Below are 25818 nucleotides of genomic sequence, written 5' to 3'. Positions count from 1 at the left end.
AAAGATAAAAGAGAAGAAACTCGGAGAAGATGCAAACACAAAGACGACGTATGCCGCAAAACGCGTCTTGCTCTAACCAGTTCATAAATATTGGACTTCAAAAATGTTATTTATTCGTACATTCTTAGCGCACGCATTCTTCTACGTCCAACGTGCGCGAAATCCACCGCAAGAACTCGTAATACAGCTCCATCTACACCGGAGCGCCACTCACGGCGGCCCCAACGCGTGGCACCGAGACCGAACTGCCGCCGCATTCTCCCGGGGACGCAGGGACTGAACGTAGCGGCCGAGCGAACGGTCCCCTCCCGCGTCGGCGTCGGCCGCCCGAGCAAAACAGGAAATTGCGTCGCCGCGAGCACTCTGGAAGGCGTGACGTGTACGCAGCCGCCCTCGCTTGGGGAGGGATAACATCGCCCGTGTGAATACCCCTTGACCTTCACCCTTGATTTGAGACAGCGGGCACCACATCGACTATGAACTTCAATACCTTACAAGGTCTAACTGAACTTAACTGCTTGGTGGTATGGTCCAAGCTATGGTAGTTTGACCATTGGGTACCTGACCTTGACCTTGACTCAGTGGAGACCATGCTTAACAGAGCTTTCGCTCGTATATCTAGGTTCAAGCCACGTTGAACCCCAGCCATTTTTTTTCTTCAATTCACGTCCACTGTACAGCTGTTGTCAGACGTCTCATCCAAATGGCTGTGGAGCGGCAGGCAACCCAAAGGTTAAAGGTAATGTCGATAGTGGCGTATGCAGGTTTTGTGAAACAAAAGTTGGAGGGGACACTTAAGCTCTGCCTTAAGAGTATGACGCGATAGCGTAATGGGTTAATTCCCATATATGCAGAAGGTCGTTCTCGACTTTACATTCATAGATCGCTGGGAGTCCTCACACCACTCCTGCTGCGGCGGTTAAGCGATGGCCCTGCGATGACAGGTGCTCCCAGCGGAGGGCCTTGTTCGACCCAAGCCGCTGTTCCCGAGCGACCAATAATTAACTGCCATGGTGGGCAGGTCGCGAGGACGCCGCAAGGTCACGTGACCTAGGTGGCCCACCTTCCTCCTAGGTTGCTCTGTGGGAACCACCTGCCAGAGCCATGCCCGTGGTCTTTCGGTCAACGCCGACGCCGAATTTTCTACGGTGGTGGCACGGAGCTGCTGACACATAACCAGCTTGTGGCTAATTTGCACTACTGCCATTGACTAGCATTGGGGGCCGCAGGATCATGCTGGAGCTCTTCTTCCGGAGAGTGGAGGCGCCGCCGTTCTATCTCCACGACCTGGCCGGCGTCATGAAAGCTGGCGCGCCAAGCTGAAGGACGGCGCGCAGTGATGTTCCATTCGGAAGAATTTTCCATATCTTTTCAGGGAACCTGAAGAGTAAATTTTGGCAAAAAGGAAATTTTTACGGAGTTTCAAGGAATTTTCAGAACAGAAATTGTGTGACATTTTCCAAATGACGGAGTTTTCAAGATGCTTCAGGGAAAAAGGATCTTAAAGACGGGATTATGGGTCTATTTGGGTTTATATTTGGTGAACGCATGGAGCGTCAGTCACTGCGCGGACGATGAGAAAGACCAAGAGACGAAAAATGGTGACTCTGTCTTGGCGACGCGAAGATGTCATCGCTGTACGTGTTCCCGTGAAGAGCTGCTCTTGGCACGGTTGAGCTTGAAGCAGAAGCTTCAAGGCTTGGGCACTGCACCCGTCTGGGCTGGTACAGAACCATGCAGGTGGCTGGTTGTCCACTTTTTCCTTCACAGACTTCAATGACGAAGGGCCAGTGTGAACCAGCGAGTGTTTTCACTGAGTCTGCACGGGTTTTGATGTCTGCTGCGGAACTGCCAAATCCAAATTCCGAGGTCAATGTATTTAAAATGCACTCTGGCGGCTCCGAGCTTTGGTAACGGTCACCTTTCTAATGAGCCCCAGGCTGGTCACGACTTTAGTGATATCGCACAGCCACCACATCTTGGGCTTGCAGAGAAGCGATTAAGTACTGTCAGAGTTGGGGTCGACAATCAGGATATTGACAGCGAATTCCAGGTGCCCTGTGCTAGAAGGAAGTGTTTGCCGGGCATGGACGCCTACTTCGCTTGGCCCGAATTGATGGGGTCTGATTCGACGGCACCACGAATATACGGCTCACCTAAGCTGAGTGCGTGAACTTGGAGTCCATGACCGTGTGGGTCTGAGAAGCCACACTGACACCTCACGTTACTGAAAAAATGTTAACGGAAGTACGTTAGCCGCTACAGTTCCCAAATGATAACGAGTACGTTACTAACTTAGCAAAAAAAGTAACGCGGTTACCGGTAACGCCGTTACTTGTAAGGCGTTACCAACACTGGTTAGCACCGCGCAAACCCTCGAAGTTTTTTTCGGGGTCTTACTTTTCTTCGGACTTGGCGAACGTCTTAATTAAAAAAAAAACAGTGCCCGAGAAAGGGCGCTGATAGATGGGATTCTCGCCTTTGCGGCATAAATAAAACTACTTTGTATCAGCTGGCCATCTCATTTAAATAAAATAAATAAGTAAAAGGCATTGAGAAATTAATGTTGCCGTGACTTTCGTTTTCTCAAAACTGCCGGTCTGATGAGAAAATTGCGAAAGTTCCTTGCGTCGCTTCGCGCCGACGCGTCCTATGCGCCAAAAATAAACGGACGTGGAGGCTGTGACTTTATAGAGTGAGAAAGCGATGCTGGTTAAATGGTGTAGAAAAACCCCAACCGCCGAATTCGAATGCTTAAACGGCACAGCGCCGGCTTTAGATTCGAGGAAAGTACAAAACATAACTTTATACTCGGCGCTACAGAGGTCTGCACGGGCCGCGCTAGACTAGGCCCGGACCTACTTCCCTCTACTTCGGTCGAGACCTCCAAAGCCTACCGCGGCCCGCTATCAGGGGAGTCCAGAGAGCGCGCGCCGGACTAAGACGTGTGGCGTGTCGGCTCCTTGCCCCCTTACTGGATTGTCTTGGCTCAGTGGGCTTCGGCACGCGCAAATTTCTACCCCAAAGCAAAATATAGACAAAAAGAATTGTCCCTATAGGAAAGAATATGTGCACTGCGATCATTTACAACAAGAAAAAAATACACGCACTGCTCTTTTCTTATTTACACTTCGCTCTAGACGCGAGGTCATGTGGCTAGAGTGCTAACTGAACTGAACGCGAGGTGCTCGTGTAACAGCCGGCGATTCCAGTTGAGTTGAACGGCAGTTGAAATCCTCAACTGGTGTTTAACTGAACTGTCGTTAATACAGGTATTACATTTGTTAGCATTTAGTCGCATGGACCATTTATCGCACCAGTTAGATATGCGCTGTTAAGATCTTCTTGAAGCTTAATGGAATCAGTGTGGTCAGTTATTTTGCGATAAACGACGCAATCATCTGCGAAAAGCCTGATAGATGAATGGGAAATGCATTTAGGAAGGTCGTTAATGTAGATAAGGAAGAGAAGAGGTCCCAGTACCGATCCCTGGGGTACGCCCGATGTTACGGAAATGTGAGAAGATCAGCAGTCGTTAGCAGAAACATAGTGAGTTCGACTTGACAGAAAGCTTCTAATCCGGTTTAGAACATTTGGATCAATATTAAGCACGCTAAGTTTAAAAATTAGGAGACCATGTGGAACAGTATCGAGCGCTTTCGCCAAGTCCAAAAACACGCAGTCTACATCGAAGTTCATGTCAGCATGGGTAAACAGGTCATTAGTAAAACATATGAGTTGTGTTTCGCATGAGAACGTCTTTCTGAAACCGTGTTGTTCAGCCGCAAAGAAGGAATTAGACTCAAGAAAATTGACCAGATGAGAATATATAACATGCTCCAAAAAGTTTACAGGGAATACTTGTGAGTCAAATATGAATCAAATATGAATCAAATACGTTTATCTCTTAATCAGCTTCATCCGCAGGTTTGACTTCGAGGTGGCACCAGTATAATGCGAATAATAACGTGAGGCGAAATAACATCTTCCCGAACATTTATTACGAGTGTTCCTGTATACTTTTTACAAGAACAATAAAATTACTGCAGCCGCGTCTTCCGTCGTTCTTATTTCTATGGTAGTAAATGGGTTGCTTTACCAACTTCGAAACAGAAACTGCGCATGTGCTTTCGCGTGGTTCAAAGTGGGCGGTGGGACGAAGCTCTGTAAAGGGCAAGTGAAGAGGTTTTAGTACTGGACGAGATTAAAGCGGTCGAATGTGTGAAACGTGCTGGTAAAGCATGCGAACTATTTTTGTGCTAGCGTTTGAAATGGAGGCGCGACCGCCGAGTAAAACCACGTCGGCGTTTAGGCTTCTCTGCAGTGCACAGCGACGGGCAGATACAGCAGTGATGACGTCACTTGCGGTGGCACTACATTTCCAGAAAAAAAAAAAAAAACGGTTGTTCCAAGAAAAAAACAACCTACGCCACCGAAAGTGAAAGTCCACGAAGAAATTGTTTGACTGCACCGGACGACGCACGGCAGCATGTGGGCGAAAGCAGCGGTCATCTAAAATTTTGGCAACGGTGACGTTATCACCAGTTTCCCCGCATTTCCCCAGCGCAGTGAGAAGCCTAAACATCGTCGCGGTTTTAATCGGCGATTGCGTGACCATTTTAAATTCTAGCGCAAAACGACTTGGCATGCTTTACCAAGAAGCTTCATACATTCGAATTCTTGCACAACCTCGTATTCTAAAAAAACCTTTTCACCTTCCCTTTAAGAGATCAACATTTTTGTAAGAACTGCGAAGAATACGAAAAACATATGTACTACGTCACTCCACGGAGCGGAATATAATACCACTGAATGGCATACGTGCTTAACTATCTTTCCCTTCATACGTGGTGCTGTTTACTTGGCGAGGAACTATACGTGTTAATAGTCGCACAAATACGAAGGCAATTGATTCCTTTCGGAACAGCGAATGAATATGGAAGGTTTTATTCCCGGTGCCTGTTTTTCAAATATCCCCCAAGTTATGTTTTGGATAAGGCTGGCACTGACGATAATTAATTACAGTGCTAAAGAAATCTTCATTCCCTCCAAACTCCTTGAAAAATGTAGAGTCATTCTTTGAAAAAAAAAAACAGAATTTACAATAACAAAACAAACTCCTACGATGTCTCGAGTCATTCACTGCGAGTGGTCAGTTTATATTATTTTTTCTCACTTGTGCCTTTTGACTATCGTGTTGACCTGATTGTATTTCTTCGTGGACTCGTCGTTCTTCTTTCCAGCGTTTTAGATGCGTCAAAACGAACGTGTGTGGCAATGCGCATATGACAATAGATGGTTCCTTAACGCACTCTATATTTGTTGTCAGCCTACTTGCTATGGTATATCCAACTGCAGTGCGAATATTTTTTATCTTGTGTATGTTATACTGGATACGCTATTGTTTTGTATAACTGTCCCCTAAATTTAGGTGTCCGTAATACTCTTGTCACACGGCCACACTATCAATTTAAACTAGTGACCCTGGCGTTCAGATTCATTGGCGCCGCGTCAAACTATTAATTCATTGAAATTGGCTGCAAAAATCATATAGCCTGGCAGTAAGTTCCGCCAGCTCACTCCACTCGGCTGAAACACTCTTCACAAAGTACACATGAACAGTCAGCTTTTCTGCGCGTCGAAAATTCTTGTAGAATGCCGACGTGATTTACTTTGGGGGAACAATTCGGAGAAGTGACGGCGTCTTGCAGCAAGACCAGATACGTGCGCTCACCATCTGCGGACACACCTGCTGGGCTGTACACTGCCAGCCTGCATTTAACCCGCTAATCCTCGACTCAAGAACGCTAGTGAACCAGAGCGTGCCTTTCTTGAGGCAGGTCGTCAGGTCGGAGGTACGTACGCCTCTGCATGGGCTTAGAAAATGCTAGCATAGCAACTACAGTATCGCCCCGAAGTTGGTCGTGTCTCCACCCAGTGAAGCGCGTCTTGGAAGACAGGCACATTGGCTTCGTCTTAGAAAGCGGCTTGCACTGCGTTGCTGGAAAAAAGTGCGTATCGATAGGCACTTTTGTCTTCTGAGTGTAGCTACATGAGACGAAACGCACCCGCTGGCAGTCACACTAAACTTCCCTCTCTGACACCAGTATAAGTATACAGTGAAAAAAATCACAAGTGTTATGAGTTTGTGTGCCGGTCCCGTGTTGTTCTACAATTCGCGCTTCTGTTTCGTATCGTTCACCGATTCTACGCGTTTCTATGCAAAATCGGAACACGTTAGGAAGAATGTCACTCATCCATTGCAGAGGGCACGTTTTCTTCGGCAGAAAGCCTCGTGAGTTCCATTCAGGAGGCGCCGCCAGCTGCCGATCCACACTAGTGGATCGACGGTGCCGCCACCTGTAGGTCGATCTCGCGACCAGCAGCTTACGCGCGTGCGAGTGCGGCAGTGAGCCACGTGGAGAGTGAGCCCAAATTAGCCTCGAGTCGAAATGAATGAGTGAGCCCAGATGAGTCGAAATGAGCGAGCCCAAATGAGTTGTGAGTGAAAGTGACTGGCGAGTCGTCTCAAGTGGCTGACCCCGGATGAGCTGGAGTGAGTCCACATGAGCTGTGAGCTTGAATAAGCCACGAGTTCGAGTGAGCCCGAGACTGTGTGAGTTTGAGTGAGCCTGAGTGAGCACCCCTGATTTTACCGAGGCATGTTTACTGGTATCTCTCAACAGGAAAGTTTACTGGGGCATTCCAGCTAAAATGGACCAAAATTTAGAAAAAAAAGCTTCCTCATACCCAACCATTCTGGCCAAAGGCATTTTTGAGCGGGAAACCGTTTATGAACAGGATTTTTTCATATAATGTAAAATTTCACGATAACAATCAATACATCCACAGATCACCCGACGGCAGTCTTGTATATTTTTTTTTCTATTAACGTTACTGCTATCACCAAAGGGTTCCTCATTGGTTTTCTGTGGCAGTCTTAACAGTACGATGCGAACGCGATGGAAACATTTTAAAAGAAAGATTTCGCTACATATCAGAAGAATGGACCATTACCTTCAATATTTACATGAGAATATCTATCAATTTTCGAATTTTCAAAATTTTTGCCCGATAATGTTGGACATGTTCTCAAGTGAAATCAAATGAATGTTATTAGGAGTTATGTAAAGTAGCGGGTAATTTTTTCGCTACGCTTACTTTATTAACTAGTTGACATTGTTCTCAAATATGGCCTTAAACGCTCGAGGGCGAAATGGAAGTTGTCGAGCGCCATAAAAACAGTCCGACCCACCTACTGCCGCCGAAGTAGCCTTAGCGTAGCTCTTTTTATTCGGCAAATACGAAAGCTCATTAAATAAAAAAGTAGGGTTTCAACGCACTTAAACCGAGTAGAGGTGCGAAAGCATGTGTTTAGCATGGTTGGCTCACAGTTTTGCTTCGCTGGGTCGTCGGCGTTCGACGCGGCCAGTGATGCTCGTCCGAAATTACTTAGACATAGCACAGTGAGTGACGCTGATTAAAGTCAACCTACAAATGAGCTTTCTCTCATTCCGCGTCAGCAAAATGTATAAGCAGTGATTTATTAATAAACCACTGCTACTACCACTGGAAAGATATTAACTCCGGGATTCTTTCATTTCCGCGACGGTTCGAGCAACAGTCCAGGAAAAAACAACAGCATTATTTATATATTTTTCATGTGAGGAACACGTAACTATAGCAGCTACCAAAAATTAGTAAATAAGCGCTGAATAGTTATTTTTTTTTTCTGTACAAATACCAAGGCCCTATTTTATTCGTGCCGCTGCTAGAACACCATCGAATACCATACGCAGGCCCTCAATGTATGGGCCCCAGTCCGGCCCGGGCCCGGACCAGCGAAAGAGCCCATTTTCCGGCCCGGCCCGAGTGAGCGCAGTGCTCTAGAAGCAACTGCTTACCCTGGAATGAATTCGCGGGGAACGACAACCTCATCACGAAAATAAACACATTCAAGGTACGAAAAAGATTGTTTTTTTTTTTGCTTTGCGTGTTGTCTCCTTGACCAAATAAGCACGTCTACGCGCATTAAGAAACCCTGGGTCGCTGAGGAAGTACTGGATTCAACTCATGGTGGTCTGAATTGACAAGGCTGCTGAAGGACCATACTAAACAATGAACTTCTGAAGAACTTATTCAAAGATGCTAAAAAGCTCTATACGACATGGAGAATAGCATACCGAAATTGCCAAAAAGGTGAGTTATTATTATTATTCTTTTGTACACAGATCAAAGCGCGCCAGACTACGAGCGTGCATTGACAGGGTCCGTGGCCGCGCCAACTCGAAAGTCGGGACGCGCCTGCGCAGCCTCCGGAGAATACGCGCCGCCAGGATTTTCGAAGCAGACGCCCAGGCTACAACTTTGGTTTTCGCACCCACTGCGCAGAATTATTTTACCTCTCATCACCCTAACCGTGTGCACTGCTTAACAAAGGTCCCTCCTAGCCGATGACCTCGAATTTATCCTGTTTTGCACCCAGCCGCGACAGTGTTGTTGCAATAAATTCGCTAAGCTCGACCCTCAGTCCGACTCTCGGCCGTCCCAGAAAACTTTTTCGTTTTCTTTGGCATCCCTGCCAATCAGACAACCTGTTGCTAGCACTGCGCACGCGTGCTTCCCACGCTCATCTTCTCTTTAAAACTTGAGCTAAAATTTCTTCAATTTGCGTTTGCTCGCTAATCCGCCGTGCTGTCTGCATCTTTACAGAAAGCAGAAAGCAGCCCACTTTCTAATCCACCCCTCAGTGCACAGATCTATGCCTTTGGACGGCTCGAGCGAAGTCTCCTGTGAAGCGTGCTCTGCCGCAAGACCAGCCTTACTGCTAGAAAGACAACACTCCAGTGCTAAGTTCAAAAATCCTTCGAAGTATTGGGGGGAGGGGGGGGGATTGTGCTGAGCAGTGCCGTAAATCGCGAGGGGACCGGGGGGGGGGGGGTGTTCATGACCGCCCCTTCGCTTTGGGTTGGGGGGACACATCATGCGATCGTCCCCCCATGAGATTCGTCCCGGGACTGCTCGCTCAGCATCGAATGATACAAGCAACACACGCAACACGGGGAAAGCCGCGGGATTGAAGCCTCTTCCTCTCCACAGAATGGTTCAAAGAATCAGAACTTCAGAAAACAATGCTGTCATAATTACAATGCGCCAACAGTCAGAGCACTTGCCCTGACTTTCCCTGCTTTTCTGCATCTAGCCAGTCTGTGATTGAGACAGAGAAGTTAAGGTGTAGTCAAGCGCGTTCGAGGGTCAGCAGGCAGTTGGCGCATCAATTAACCGCTGCGCCAATGCGCTGGTAGTGGTATGAGGACTTCACGTCCACAGTGGAATTCACGTGCACTGTACAGCTCTTGTCGGACGTCTCATCCAAATGGCTGTGGAGCGGCAGGCAACCCAAAGGTTAAAGGTAATGTCGATAGTGGTGTATGCAGGTTTTGTGAAACAAAAGTTGGAGGGGACACTTAAGCTCTGCCTTAAGAGTATGACGCGATAGCGTAATGGGTTAATTCCCATATATGCAGAAGGTCGTTCTCGACTTGACATTCATAGATCACTGGGAGTCCTCACACCACTCCTGCTGCGGCGGTTAAGCGATGGCCCTGCGATGACAGGTGCTCCCAGCGGAGGGCCTTGTTCGACCCAGGCCGCTGTTCCCGAGCGACCAATAATTAACTGCCAACTGCCATGGTGGGCAGGTCGCGAGGACGCCGCAAGGTCACGTGACCTAGGTGGCCCACCTTCCTCCTAGGTTGCTCTGTGGGAACCACCTGCCAGAGCCATGCCCGTGGTCTTTCGGTCAACGCCGACGCCGAATTTTCTACGGTGGTGGCACGGAGCTGCTGACACATAACCAGCTTGTGGATAATTTGCACTACTGCCATTGACTAGCATTGGGGGCCGCAGGATCATGCTGGAGCTCTTCTTCCGGAGAGTGGAGGCGCCGCCGTTCCATCTCCACGACCTGGCCGGCGTCATGAAAGCTGGCGCGCCAAGCTCAAGGACGGCGCGCAGTGATGTTCCATTCGGAAGAATTTTCCATATCTTTTCAGGGAACCTGAAGAGTAATTTTGGCAAAAAGGAAATTTTTACGGAGTTTCAAGGAATTTTCAGAACGGAAATTGTGTGACATTTTCCAAATGACGGAGTTTTCAAGATGCTTCAGGGAAAAAGGATCTTAAAGACGGGATTATGGGTCTATTTGGGTTTATATTTGGTGAACGCATGGAGCGTCACTCACTGCGCGGACGATGAGAAAGACCAAGAGACGAAAAATGGTGACTCTGTCTTGGCGACGCGAAGATGTCATCGCTGTACGTGTTCCCGTGAAGAGCTGCTCTTGGCACGGTTGAGTTTGAAGCAGAAGCTTCAAGGCTTGGGCACTGCACCCGTTTGGGCTGGTACAGGACCATGCAGGTGGCTGGTTGTCCACTTTTTCCTTCACAGACTTCAATGACGAAGGGTCAGTGTGAACCAGCGAGTGTTTTCACTGAGTCTGCACGGGTTTTGATGTCTGCTGCGGAACTGCCAAATCCAAATTCCGAGCCAATGTACTTAAATGCACTCTGGCGGCTCCGAGCTTTGGCCACGGTCACCTTTCTAATGAGCCCCAGGCTGGTCACGACTTTAGCGATATCGCACAGCCACCACATCTTGGTCTTGCAGAGAAGCGATTAAGTACTGTCAGAGTTGGGGTCGACAATCAGGATATTGACAGCCAATTCCAGGTGTCCTGTGCTAGAAGGAAGTGTTTGCCGGGCATGGACGCCTACTTCGCTTGGCCCGAATTGATGGGGTCTGATTCGACGGCACCACGAATATACGGCTCACCTAAGCTGAGTGCGTGAACTTGGAGTCCATGACCGTGTGGGTCTGAGAAGCCACACTGACACCTCACGTTACTGAAAAATGTTAACGTAAGCACGTTACCCGTTACAGTTCCCAAATGATAACGAGTACGTTACTAACTTAGCAAAAAAAGTAACGCGTTACCGGTAACGCCGTTACTTGTGAGGCGTTACCAACACTGGTTAGCACCGCGCAAACCCTCGAAGTTTTTTTTCGGGGTGTTACTTTTCTTCGGACTTGGCGAACGTCTTAATTAAAAAAAAACAGTGCCCGAGAAAGGCGCTGATAGATGGGATTCTCGCCTTTGCGGCATAAATAAAACTACTTTGTATCAGCTGGCCATCTTATTTAAATAAAATAAATAAGTAAAAGGCATTGAGAAATTAATGTCGCCGTGACTTTCGGTTTCTCAAAACTGCCGGTCTGATGAGAAAATTGCGAAAGTTCCTTGCGTCGCCTCGCGCCGACGCGTCCTATGCGCCAAAAATAAACGGACGTGGAGGCTGTGACTTTATAGAGTGAGAAAGCGATGCTGGTTAAATGGTGTAGAAAAACCCCAACCGCCGAATTCGAATGCTTAAACGGCACAGCGCCGGCTTTAGATTCGAGGAAAGTACAAAACATAACTTTATACTCGGCGCTACAGAGGTCTGCATGGCCGCGCTAGACTAGGCCCGGACCTACTTCCCTCTACTTCGGTCGAGACTCCAAAGCCTACCGCGGCCCGCTATCAGGGGAGTCCAGAGAGCGCGCGCCGGACTAAGACGTGTGGCGTGTCGGCTCCGTCGTTTTTCGCCTGGAGCCACGGCTAAATCTTCTTCACCCCTACAAGACCAACGCATTTCGACGCAGCAAGCAATCTGGATTACGTGGACACCAAATTTCGCCAGGTGGGCCCAAGTTTCCTAATTTTACGGCCGAATTACACCCGGGCGACGCAGTTTGGCCTAACGGCGTGGAACCGGACTCCCGAGGTAAAATGGCTGACCCTGCATCATTCGCGAGGGGTTACGATCCCGACGGCATGATCTGGACGACAGTTTCAACATCGGAAGGGGACAACTCCGCTTCTGTTCCGAATTTTCGGCACCAATCTCTCAACGAAGCGGTCGCACGCCGCTCGATCGATCAAGCCAAGCTTGCGGCGTCTATCGCTGCCCCGGCCTCCGGCACACCGGCTGGCAAGACGCAGCCTCCTGCCTCGCGCGCTGCAGGAAGCAAAGGCAAGGCCCGTCCTAACTGGAAGCCTCGCCGACCCCCAAGACCGGGCCCAGACGACTTCGTGGTTGTGCTCAAGCCATGCAAGCATATGTCGCTGCACCAAGCCTTTCCAGAGAATCGCTACGGCGCCGCCATTACGGCCTACCTCGGGCCCGAGGTAGCAACGTCTGCTACGGTTCTACCATCCCGTGAACAAAACCTCATGGTGATTTACACCCCGAACCCGGCGGCGGCTGATCGGCTGCTCGGGGACATCTCCGTTAACACCGAGCATGGGAAGATTCCACTCCTAGGATACCTTCGACAAGACGGAGGCGATGTCTGCCATGGTGTCGTCACCGTCAGCAACTCGGACACTACTGAATCGCTTCGGAAGGAGGTGCAGTGGAGGGCAGGCACCATCGCCGAGGTTAGGAAATTCGGCTCCTCTAACAAAGCTCGGATCACCTTCGCCGGGAGGGAGAAACCACGTTTTGTGCACTACAAGAACATGCTCATCCCTGTGCAAAACTACTACCGTACGATCCCGGCCTGCCACCTGTGTGGGGCCGTTGGCCACCGAGTGGATGCTTGTCTCAACACGCAGCCGAACACGTGCGGTGTGTGTGGGCAACAGGACCCGCTTCAGGAGGGGGTGCGGGCCCCTCCCGAGTGTATGCCGCGGTGCTCGGTTTGTGCCGGTGCACAGGCCACTAACTCGCGCGTGTGTGCGGCGAAATTCCGCAAGCACAAGATGACCAGCCCCCCCCCCCCCCCCCCCCCAAAAAAAAAGGCTGCCTCGAAGAAGAACCGCCACCTTGGCCGCCCCGGTCAGTTACCGAGCCGGGACAACAACACCGAGAAGCCGGTGACACCCACCAGAAGAGCCAGCAGGCGCCCGTGGACGCAGCCGCCACCACACGGCGACACTGGAAAGCAGTCGACAACGGCACCACACGACAAGACCAGGGCCTGGGTCAACGCCGTGAAACATGGAACGCAGGTGAGCGGTACGGACAGGGCTACCTCGTCCTCCCCTCCCTCCTGCCCCCCTGCGGCACGCAGTGGCGAGCAAACCAAAATAGCAGCTCTTGAGGGCAAAACTGAGATGCTGCTCGAGAAAATTGCGCTCCTAGAATCGCTATCAAAACAGCATATCACTCCCGCCTCTCGCCCCGCTACAGCGGCACCGAACGCAGCCCTGAACGCGGATGCTGCACTTGAGGCCCGTCTAGAGGCCCGCATGGGCGCCCGTTTCAATGCCCTAGAAAGTCAAATTTCCCTGGCAGTCACCTCCGCGACCGCTAAAATGACCGAAATTGTACCCACAATCGTCGCACAGCACGTCGCACAATCTTTGCGTGGCGTCCGACGGGTCGGTGGTCTAATCAAAGACGTGTCTGGCCGCTATCCCAAAATGCTTCGCGCCATTGAAACTTTAGTACAAGACAACGACAGCTGCTCGCTCTCCGGAATAGAGGTGGCCCCCTCACCGCGATTGCTGGCTCCGGAGCAGCGTCCCTACAATCGACCTCTCACCTAACTGGCCATGGCGGACAGGCCTCAAATTAGGCGCTTTCCTCATACCAATTCGGCCACCCCCATCCTAACTACCCAGTGGAACTGCCGCGGTTTCCGTTCCCGTGCCAAGCAGGCGAACCTCCGGCTTTTCCTGCCAACATTCGATTCACTTCCTGCGGTGGTTACCCATCAGGAGCCAGGTAGCGGCGCAACCCTTACAAGTTATGTTACGTTCCAGCAGGAACCCTCTGCCTGTATCTGCGTGCACAAAAAATATACAGCCAACTTGGCTGATTTGGACCGCGATGCTGCATATTCCTATGTGATGGTCACTCTTCTTCCGCTTGAGAAAAAAAAAACACGCACCCTTACATATGCTTAACATCTATTGTTCTCCCAAGATAAAAAAATGTAAATTTCACAGCCCTCTTCAGTCGCACCCTGAAGCCTGCGGGCAGTGACACCCTGGTGATCGTGGGCGACTTGAACGCTCAAAGCACACTCTGGGGGTACGTGCGCGAAGAGAATGCGGGCGCAAGCTTGCGGAACTTTCGTCCACGCTGGGTCTGACCCTTCACACCGACCAGGCACTTCCAACGCGGTTGGGTAACTCCGTGACTCGGGGCACGTGTCCGGACCTTACCTTCACCAAAAACATAATACACGCAGAATGGGCCAACACCGCGGAAAAACTCGGCAATAAAAACGTAAGCCCCTGTAAATAAGCAAAGCGGGAAAGCCAACTCAACGAGATTTCAAATGCGTATTTTTGACGTTAAATATTGCGAACCAGATTACCAATTAGGGATTCTTAAAAACCCAGCTAATCTTCGATGTTGACGGTCAAAAATTTCGCAATATAGCCTTTCCATCTAAAATAAGCAATTAAAAAGTTTATTCTTTATTTTAGTTAATCGATTAATTTATTGATCCACATAAGACACGTGTCCACCTTGCTGTACAAAACAGCTTAACACACCGGACCGACGTCTCTCTCATAATTTTAAAAACAAAAATCTGGAAAGGTTAAAAAATTCACTTCATATAACCGTGCACGCTTACGTGGAGAGCGGACACAGTGGCCGCAGCACCCCGCGTGTTCAACAACACCTTATTACAAAGCCACAAGCGTGGAAGAAACACACGGAGTATATCGATCGGACAACATACGACCAGAAATATCCAACATACAAAACAAGGAAGAATCAACATGCAAATTACCACTCGCTGAAAGCGCTCAAATTAACCCTGGGATAACGCGTTACCACAGGGTGTCATGGCTGCTTTATTCATGCATGCCTGTGGTTCATGAATATAGCAAGGAAACGGCGCGAAAAAAGGGACGGGCAGACAAGAAACGACAGACACAGCGCCGAACTCACAGCTGAGTACTTGTATTTCATCCGACATCGCAATAAATTTTGAGCCCCTTCACAGCCTGTTTTCAGGCACCTTGGATGATATTGAAGTCACCAAAAGGAAACTCCTGACGGGAATAAACTCTAGTTCCTGGCTCTTCTTGAAATACGACCACCTTTGTTGGAAGTATTCTGCGCGATCACAGAAGAGCGTTATGTCCTATTCTTCTCAGCATTCCAAAGTTGTAAAGCTCCGAGTAGCTACGAACAAGACGTGCCCTCACCTCATCTTCGAAAGTGTCGAGATCGCAAGCTCAAAGGCTAAGTGGTAATCCGAAGGCAATCATTAACTGCACAGCCCACCATCTTTTGAATCAACTGCGTCGACCAGCCGCCTCCGAGCATCGTGAAAGAAGTTCAACCAAGACAGTGGCAATCCCATATACGTTCATGGCGATAGCCGTCGGCTGAAGAGGCTGAAGACAGAAAGCCGCCGCGGTGGCTCAGCGGTTATGGCTCTGGGCTGCTGACCCGAAAGACGCGGGTGGTGGTTTTGAAAAACTTTTTTAATGCTTAAAAGGGTTTGGGATCAGGAAACCCCGCTGCATGGTCGGTATTCTTAGACCGGGACACCGCACGACGAGGTCCCGTCTAGCGCCCGCTTTACCAGAGCCCTTCAGAACTCCAGTGTGGAGCAGTTGAGGAGGGCAGTCTCCCATGCTTCTCGGGTGGGGTTAGGGGAAGGGCGAAGGTGAAGTTTCGGAGTACATGCCCGCACCATGTGAAAGATGTCGCAGAGCTCACCACAGTGCGGGCAGCGCCCATCTATGTTCGGATCAAAGTGTTCCACTACGGCAGGACAGAGAAGAGTTCCTGTCTGCAGGCGCCGCAGAGTTCGCTCCTCCGCCTTACTCAGCCCCTTGGCAGGGGCCGGGTAGAGGCGGTGGCTGTAGCAATAATGAGTTAAAATTTCGCTGAACCGCAAGAGCGCTTGATGAGCTTCTGAGCCATATGAGCTGGGATATGAGGAGCCCGGTGTGTAAGCGCTCGGGCGGGCGCATAAGCCGCCTCATTGCCTCGTATGACCCTGGTGGCCAGGAGCCCAGATTATCATTGTGCGATTTGGACCGGCAGCAGTCCGTCTTAGAATCTGGCAGGCCGCGGAGGTCGTATTTTACTGGGGAAGGGGGAAGGGAGATTCTAGAGGCCCGTGTGTTGTGCGATGGCAGTGCACGTTAAAGAACCCCAGGTGGTCGAAATTTCCAGAGCCCTTCACTAGGGCGTCACTCATAGTCTGAGTCGCTTTGGGTACGTTAAACCCCCATAAACGAAACAAAACTAGAAATGCAGGCTACACCTGGAACTGACCTTCTATAATTTGCTGTCCCCTAGTGCACACTGTCCACTGTTCGCTGTGCTAGATTTTCGCTGTACCAGGACAGCTGAAAGTCGTAGCGAGATGATATTCACTTCCGAGATCAAATAAGCACACTTGATTTTCAGTTCGAAGCCATGATAGCCACTCTTCGTGTATGATAACCATGCTTTATCTCGTTTCCAGCCGTAAATATTTTGCCTTTGCGTTCGCGCTTAAATTGCTTAGTTAAAGTTTGCAGGGCTATATAGTACGCTGGTTCATGCTACAGGGTGTTTCTGCTAAGATTCTACACAACTTTCAAAAATAGTTTATTTTAGTTAAATGAACACTATTTTGTGTTCAGTGGTGTAGCACATCAGAACACAGCTAAGATGTGCTAACTATAGTATCGAATAGTTAACTTTATACATTAATTATTGACAGGCGTGCAGCCCGCCGCAAGAAATGTCTATATCAGTTTTCAGAATTTCGAAAACACGCGGTCACCCTTGGCGCTGTGGCCCAACAGATTTTGACTGCATTGCGCCGGAATGGTGATGATGAGGGTGGATTTTTATGGCGGAAAGGCATCTGTGGCCATGGTACAAGGCATTTTCGTTTACTCAAGATGGGGTCAAAGACCCATTTCCCAAGTATTTCACCCTAACAAAGCGGAGCACCAGGCAGGGGAAAGCTTGTGCCCATTGTACCACCGGTGGGTACCCGGCAACATTGAGCATCGAACCCCGCACCTCCCGCATGCGAGGCGGATGCTCAGACCACTAGGCCACCGCTGCGGTATAAATTGCGCCAATATATACACGCGCTTTCAAGAAGCTTGCAGACAAAACAACCTCTCCAGTGCACGCAACTCGTCGAAATATCCAAAATTTGTTGGGCCACAGCGCCGAGGGTAACCGCGTTTTCGAAATTCTAAAAACGATATGGATGATCACTTACGGTGGGGTAGTCTAACAGTAGTACTCACAAAATTAGCTTTTCAATATTAGTTAACCACCCTGCCAGTTAGCCCGTCTTAGCCGTATTCTGATGTGATACACCGCTGACAGTGCTATGCAGAAAAAAGTGTTTTTCTAACGCAAAAAGCCTATTTAAAAAAAATGTGTAAAGTCTAAGGTGAAACACGCTGTATAAATTTGAATGGCGCGAAGGAGATAATCACAGGCGCTCTTCCTGTCCCCCTTGTATTTCCTGTGATCGTGTTCTTCGCGCCGTTCAGATTTATGTGCCCTGTTTGCGTTTTATTCGGCCTGGCCTGGAATGCACATGGCGCTGCTACCCAAACTCCGCCTGAACGTCCGGCCATTCCGCACATGCTTCGAATTAAACTGGCATACGGGCCTGTAAACAGCTTTATTTGTTTTTGCATTGAATGACCCATAATGATTTTTAGACCCACTCTTCTGCTTTGCTTGTCTAAGTCATTGATCATGCTTTGCAATTCATCCCCTGGGTGACTTAGCAAGGCAGTGCCATCAGAGAATAGCAGATTACTAAAGTATCGCCATTCACTCTTATCTCCGACTGTTCCTAATCCAGTTCCCGGAATACCTCCTGTAAACAGGCGCCTTAGAGCTTTGGAGAATGACTCAGCTCATGTGAAAATAACTGCGACGGACGCAACACAAATTAATAAAATAAGTGATCAGAATCAGAATGCATTCAGAATTAGAACAGAATCAAGATCAAAATGCTTTTGGATTTCGTCAGCATCAATCCAATCGGTCCGGCCTAATTTTTTTACGCAAACTGCGTTTTCTAGCACGGTATTTTACACCAAGCATCTAAGCACCGACGGCGGCTTCGAAGGGTCCCTGAGAGAAATGTTAAAGCGGCTTTCATTCTTGAGAGAAGCGTCTTCCGGTGTCCATGGGCCGATAAAAATAAAATGACGTCGGAAAAGAGCTACATGCACGTGTAGTCAGTAGAAGTTCTTGGTAAAAAGATGCGGTCATGCGGCGCTTGCAGTTTGCAGGCATAGGGTGGGTGGTGGTGGTGGTGAAAGCATTTATTTGATGGCGGAAAATCTTCAAGCGCCGACCAATCGTTAAAAAGATTACGTTTCGGCCCCGGCTTACGGGGGCCTTGTTCACAATGAAAGAAAGACAAAGAGAGGTTGCGTGGGGCGCAATCCCTAGTGGGCAGCTCCCCTTACAGTACTAGGTGCTGTCCATTATTCAGGGACCCCATTGGTCTGGGCCGCCACTCGACCTCGCTGAACTAGGGCTTGTTGGGCCGGTAGGCCCAGGCAGCTGAGCAGGGTCACTTCCCAGTCCGCAGCAAGCAAATCACAGGGTTAATTGGAGAGACATGGGAGAGGTCTTTGCCCTGCAGTGGGTGTAGTCAGGCTGATGATGATGACCTCAGGCTTAATGGCACATACCCACGGCGGGGGATTGGCCCGCAAATTTATCTCTAACTATGCGAGCACTATCTTCTTTTTCCTTGAGCTGCAGATAGGCGAAGTCGACCGTGCTAAAATCTGCAACATTCCGGACTAACGGAGGCAAATAACAAGACATTCCGATGGTGGCTCAAATTTCTCTCTGCAGGGTGCGGCTTATGTATGCTGCCGAAGGCTCAGAGCTGTAAAACATTTTGCACTATGATCGCGTACAGCGTCAACGTCAGCACTTGCGGCGCGTGAGCTTCTTCGTTGCACAGTGAGCTCGCGGCAGAGGCAACAGCAGACTTAGCTCTCTCCGTCAAGTTCGGGCTTCGCGGAACGTGACAGGGTCTTGTAAGTCGCACTTGTGCTCTCAAATTTCTTGTAATCGTCAGTCAGGAATCAGTGACCGAGATTTCAAGCAAATGGGTGAATACTTTCATTGTCCCCTTTTAGCACGAACGTTACTTAGGCCTAATACTCGCTGCATGGTTGAGAGGCACTCGAGAAGATGCTTTTGGAAGCGCTTAACCTGTGCGCGGAAGCTGCTGGTTAGTAGTTTAGATTGATGGCGAACATTTCCCATCTACCTACCTGCCGCGGCCTGTGCACTTCGTCGGTGCAACGTTCCTTTCTGTGTGAGCCGCCGCGGTGGCCGAGTAGGTTATGGCACTCGGCTGCTGACCCGAAAGACGCGGGTTCGATTCCGGCCGCGGCGGTCGAATTTCGATGCAGGAAAATTTCTTGAGGCCCGTGTACTGTGCGATGTCAGTGGACGTGAAAGAACTCCAGGTGGCCGAAATTTCCGGAGCCCTTTACTACGGCCTCCCTCGTAGCCGGAGTCGTTTTGGGACGTTAAGCCCCATAAACCACACTTTTCGATGTGATACAGTAAGATGAGAACCTAGTGCGTGTCACAGAAACCGTCACAGGCACCGAAATCCAATATCCCTGCCACCCTTTGGGTTTGTATCTTGTTCCACTAAAATGTCGCCGTACTTAATCTTGAAGCGGTTTGAGGCTCGACCATGACTAATGAAACGCCAGGTGCAAAATCCTCGACCGTCAGCAGAGCATGGCGCGGTGAATATTTTAATACAAACCTTCACCTCATTTAACCGCGCTCTACAGTTAGACAAGGTTGTGGCAAGGACAATCATTCACCGAGGCTTACACCTCGAACGAAGAGGCTGGCTCAGTGAATTCTGCTGTTTTAGTTGCAGGAAATCTATCAGTGGATCTGCCAGTCATGGCGAACGCAGCAGTAAACAGCAGCAGCCAACAGCATCAGGCGGATGCAGCTAGGGTGATGGAAGAAACGACGGAGCTGACATCTTCGAAGAGGGGCTTCTTCCATGTCCCGAATTGCGCTGCAAGTTCAATTTCAGCTCGGGCTTGCCAGAGCCGCTCGACAACTGCCAGTTGCAGGAATTCACGCCGTTGTGTGAAACCAACGTGGTTGGCCAAGGGAAAAAAGAGAGCGGCGCGGGTGAGCCTTGTTCTGGCACTGACAAGCAGGCCAAGAGAGTAAGCGACCTGAAGGACGTCTCACGCTCCGGCAACCACGCCGACGACTGCCTCACTGGACAAGGTATGCAAAGCCCTTAACTTCGGTGCGAGCATGTTGGTCCTGGTCGCGAGAATGCGGGCCGGGAACGATTGCGTGCCACTTGCACTTATGATGAGGTTCACTGGTCACTGACCAAGGTCAACTACATCACTACGCTCGACTACATCAGTTTACGCCATCAATATGGACAACCGGCCGTCACCGGAATACGCCGTTTTGTAAGCACCTCAGCAAGACTTGCTGCTTACTCCACGCACCTGCGTTTCAACCTCGATTGTAAGTCTAACCACGTTATTCCAAGATCCTTGCGTCTAAAGAAACCGGTAAAGACACGTTTTGGTCTGCATGTGGTTGCAAAAGCTGAACGTCATCTCCTTCAAGCAAGGATTGAAGAATGCAAGCTGACAAAGAAGCGCTTAGAAACTGAACTGTTCTTTGCAAAGCGACAATTGGAATTTATCGCTCCGGATGTCCTCGCCAGTGTTCAGTTGGTTGCGAACCAAGAAATGTACAGAAGAGAGGAGAGACATCTGAAATAGCAGGATCAAAAGCTGCAGACTTTACTTGCTGAAAAGGGGATAGCGACCAGGGCCGCACCAATCTTCGAAACACGGAACCTGTCGTCCTACAAATTGAATCCATCCGAAGCCAAGGTGCTCAGCCTAGGTTTGAATTTCAACCAAGGGAAGGCACCGGACCCACGAAAGGTTGCATGTGCCGTAGAAGGGGCCGTACGACTTCTGGAACGAGACGTTCAGGACGAAGTTCGAACGAAGGCGATAGGTGTGTTGTCACGCATGAAGAAGACGTCATCAAACCGCCCTCTTGGTCAAGATGAACGCTCAGCAATCCGAAGCCTCCAGGCTAACAAGGATATAGCCGTCCTACCGGCAGATAAAGGGAATGTCACTGTTATCCTTGACCGGTCTTCTTACAAGGAAAAAAAAATGTAGGCCATGCTTCAGGACGAGACCACTTACTGCCGGATCCCGAAAGACCCTACTCCCAAAGTGCAGACGTCTCTTCAAAAAATGCTAGCAGAGATCTTCAAGGGCATCCCTCTGTCTATGAAACGGCTTTATTATCAGTTGCTATGTACAAACGGCTCAGCGCCCGCCATATACGGACTACCAAAGGTGCATAAACCAGGGATTCCCCTGCGCCCAATAGTGGATTTTAGAAAGTCTCCTTTATACTCGTTGTCACAGTACCTTCATGGCGTTCTCTCACCGCTGGTGGGCAAGACAGGCACAGGCATCAAGAATTCATCCGACTTCATCAACAAGATCAAAGAGGTCGCCCTGGAAGACACAGATGAGATCGTTTCTTTCGATGACTGCTCGCTTTTTACAAGCATGCCTGTTGATCTCGCAGTTGAGACATGTAAGCAACGTCTCGAGAATGACGCCTCGTGGCAGGATCAGACACCGTTCGAAGCAGCGGAACTTTGCCAACTCTTGTAATTCTGTCTCACCAACACATATTTTACGTACAGCGGCAACTTCTACCAGCAGACCTTTGGCACAGCAATGGGGGCAGCCATCTCGGTCACAGCGGCTAACATCGCTATGGAAGCCATCGAGAGCAAAGCTTTGGCCACCTTCCAACCGCGACCAAAAGTATTTTTTAGGTATGTGGACGACTGCTTCTGCGTCATAGACCGGAAGCACACCCGCACTTTCCTCGATCACCTTAATGCCATTGAGCCCTCAATCAACTTCACTGTTGAGGAAGAGACTGACGGCTGCCTTCCGTTCCTCGACACCGTGGTAACCCGTACTCCAACAGGTCTTAGTTTTCGCGTCTACCGGAAACCGACGCATTCCGGAAGGTACCTAAATTTCAATTCAGCACACCCTGTCAGTCATAAGCGGTCAGTGGTGGCATCTCTAATCAACCGTGCCAGGGAAGTATGCAGTGAAGACGCCGCCCTAAACCACGAAATGAAGACCGTGGAAAAAGATTTGAAAAGAAACGGCTACCCGCTTTCCTTCATTCGGAACACGCAAAGAGTGGCTGTATCAAGTGAGCCTGCTGCCCGGGAAGACGAAAGAGCTAACGCACCGAAACGAGCCGCTATCCCGTATGTACCGGGGATCAGCGAGGCGCTGGCGCGGATGTTCCGCAAGCACGGCGTCCATGTTGCACGTGTCCCAACAAGCAAGATAAGAAATGAGCTTGTAAACGTGAAAGACCAGCTCCCCTCGTGCCAGTTTTCCCGGCGTGGTTTACAAGATTGCCTGCGCCGACTGTTCATCAGTTTACATAGGGGAAACGAAAGACTTCAAGAGACGCCTGAAAGAACATCAGTACGATGTACGAAAAGGAAAAATGACAACGAACGCAATCGCGGAGCATGCGCAAGAGACTGGTCACGAAATTAACTGGGATGAAGCAGATATAGTGACAACGAAAAAGAATGTATCAGCCCGCCGAAATCTCGAGTCATTATTCATCCAGACTACGCCCAACACAATAAATAAGAATGACGGCACGTTGCACCCTATCTACGCGAAATGCCTCAAAACGATAGTAACCGCTACAAAAAGCCCGGGACGTCCAGCTGGTTGCTCATTGTGAACAAGGGAGCCGTAGCGCTCCCGAAACGTCATTTTTTTGTTGACCTTGGTCAGTGACCAGTGAACCTCATCAAGCCATGATTCCTGACCAGACGGTATGCCGTCGAACCCTCGACTACATCACTTGCAGTTATGCAGATTTATTTTCTTGTGAATTAGAACGGGTTTCTTGTAAATAAAATCAAATTCGAAGGAAAAGATTCGTGGCACAATTCCTCAGTACCACCCCCCCTCTTTCCTTTTTTTTTGCTGACAGCGGACTTGTAACTTGATGGGAAAGGATGGAGCGATGGTCGATGTAAGAACTGCGCGTGGGACTCGGACGATTTTTAATCTGTATTTTGGCCAACATGTAGTTAATAGGTCGTGTTTCCGAGATGTGTGACATGACGAGATGAAACACTACTGCCTTTTATCTACGTGAAGTGCTATAAGTCTTTGAAAGCGTTTAGATTTCGTGAGTACGCTATAAGACCGAGGAACAATAGCGTGTTCTGGTGGCGATTTCAGTGCGTTCCAAACCGAGCACGCCGGATATGGACGCTACACATATGACAGCTAGCCTTCCAGTTAATTCAGGCTGTACGAAAACTGTCAGCAAACTTCCGCTCAGCTTGTCATCTTTTCTGAGCATGGTACCGTAGGGATTATCTTTTTTCGAGCGCGCTGACTGCATACCTCATTCGACTAGAACAGGTGTGCTGAAAGACTTACTTTACCAGGTGAAAGTCGTCGTGCTCAGTAATTTAATAAGCGATAACCGGCGTCAGTAAGGATACGCGTCGCTCACACTCAAGGTGTTCCACAGTCAAGGTTTTCTATGTTGTGATTGTTGACATACTCGTTAAGCACCCAATTTGACAGAGCATACTTTGAACTGCTTTCCTGGTAACGAAGTCGTTGCGATGTCAGTCTCTCATTGCATCTTTTTATTTTTTGTGTGTGCACCAAGTTCTTCATGAAAAAACTGCTGCAAATGAAAACTTACGTACTGTTCATTCTTGTCGACAGGTTCGTCTAAGGGAACTGAAAAGGAAACGCCACACTGAGAGAAGGTCGGGCGCCCCAACGCCAGAGCAGCTTTATGTTCTAGCAAAGGAAAGTAAATAAAGCTAAAAACGTACCTTTGCTTTTTGTATGTGCCATTTCTGGTGGTCGCCTCGTTTTCACGGCTATCATAAGGATGCCGCCGTTACACTGTACATAATTTTCCATCTCCTGCTATTTACGCGGTCGGTCTACGTAACTTGCACCGCACTAAAGGCAGCAATCGAGACTACTGAAGAGCTGCAAGATATTGCAATAGACTGATTTCTCTGCCCTCTTATGCCGAAGCGCAAGAGCTGTTAACTAATCAGAGCGCGTGCTTCTGCTTGCAGAGCGTTTAATCTCACACTTCCATGGGCTAATTTGTAGCTTTGATTCAATTTTAGTAGTTTAATACCACAAAACCAACATGAAAATACTCATTTGTGCGAGAAATGACATTTCCTGCGGTTTCCTAATCGCAGCTAACTCTGGTAAGTGTGACAGTGTAGTTCGAATGAAATCGAGCTCGCAAAATATCTCAACTTGACGGAAGCTGCAGATTGCTTCTCTGTTTTCTTTTTGCATGTCAGCGGCTTAATGCAGCACGAAGGCAACGCGCTTCTCCAGGAGTAGCAGTCAAGCAATGAAGCACTAAAAAGCAAAAGGAGTGGAACACGTCGGCCCCATGGGAGTACTGCTGGCTCAGGTAAGGCCCATTACCTGTGGACTTTTTTTTTCTTTAGAGCCAGAGCTGTACTACTTGATGTACAACTTCAGATTTCGATGTGGATGAGACAATGACCTTCAGTGTCTCACAAGATCAAATCGAACTTAACTGCGTGGAGGTATCGCCCAAGCTATGGCAGTATAGCCACGCGATCATATGGCTATGATCTTCGATACCTTACAAGGTCTAACTGAACTTAACTGCGTGGTGGTATGGTGCAAGCTATGGTAGTATGACCATTGGGTACCTGACCTTGACTCTTGACCTTGACACAGTGGATACCATGCTTAACAGAGCTTTCGCTCGTATATTTAGGTTCAAGCCACGTTGAACCCCAGCCAATTTTTTTTCTTCAATTCACGTCCACTGTACAGCTCTTGTCGGACGTCTCATCCAAATGGCTGTGGAGCGGCAGGCATCGTGCTCTCACCGCATCTTCGAAAGTGTCGAGATCGCAAGCTCAAAGGCTAAGTGGTAATCTGAAGGCCATCATCAACTGCACAGCCCACCATCTTTTGAATCAACTGCGTCGACCAGCCGCCTCCGAGCATCGTGAAAGAAGTTCAACCAACACAGTGGCAATCCCATATACGTTCATGGCGATAGCCGTCGGCTGAAGAGGCTGAAGACAGAAAGCCGCCGCGGTGGCTCAGCGGTTATGGCTCTGGGCTGCTGACCCGAAAGACGCGGGTGGTGGTTTTGAAAAACTTTTTTAATGCTTAGAAGGGTTGGGGATCAGGAAACCCCGCTGCATGGTCGGTATTCTTAGACCGGGACACCGCACGACGAGGCCCCATATAGCGCCCGCTTTACCAGAGCCCTTCAGAACTCCAGTGTGGAGCAGTTGAGGAGGGCAGTCTCCCATGCTTCTCGGGTGGGGTTAGGGGAAGGGCGAAGGTGAAGTTTCTGAGTACATTCCCGCACCATGTGAAAGATGTCGCAGAGCTCACCACATTGCGGGCAGCGCCGATCTATGTTCGGATCAAAGTGTTCCACTACGGCAGGACAGAGAAGAGTTCCTGTCTGCAGGCGCCGCAGAGTTCGCTCCTCCGCCTTACTCAGCCCCTTGGCAGGGGCCGGGTAGAGGCGGTGGCTGTAGCAATAATGAGTTAAAATTTCGCTGAACCGCAAGAGCGCCTGATGAGCTTCTGAGCCATATGAGCTGGGATATGAGGAGCCCGGTGTGTAAGCGCTCGGGCAGGCGCATAAGCCGCCTCAT

The 25818-nt window shown here is 49.4% G+C and overlaps 1 long non-coding RNA gene and 1 pseudogene across 3 annotated transcripts in view; both read left to right on the top strand.

The window, feature by feature from the left end:
- The window catches only part of LOC144113115 (uncharacterized), a 118712-nt gene extending 94745 nt beyond the window's left edge, over positions 1-23967 (top strand). For all 3 annotated transcript variants that reach the window (XR_013310624.1, XR_013310622.1, XR_013310623.1), the window contains 2 exons: positions 19912-20285; positions 23855-23967. This is a non-coding gene — a long non-coding RNA (uncharacterized LOC144113115). The remainder of the gene's footprint in view (positions 1-19911; positions 20286-23854) is intronic.
- On the top strand, positions 11831-13623 carry LOC144116013 (uncharacterized; annotated as a pseudogene).
- Positions 23968-25818: the final 1851 nt, after the last annotated feature.

This window comes from Amblyomma americanum, chromosome 1 (genome assembly GCF_052857255.1).
Source record: "Amblyomma americanum isolate KBUSLIRL-KWMA chromosome 1, ASM5285725v1, whole genome shotgun sequence".
Classification (NCBI taxonomy): Eukaryota; Metazoa; Arthropoda; class Arachnida; order Ixodida; family Ixodidae; genus Amblyomma; species Amblyomma americanum.
Note: the sequence above shows the minus strand (reverse complement) of the source record. Positions and strands in the feature narration are given on the sequence as shown.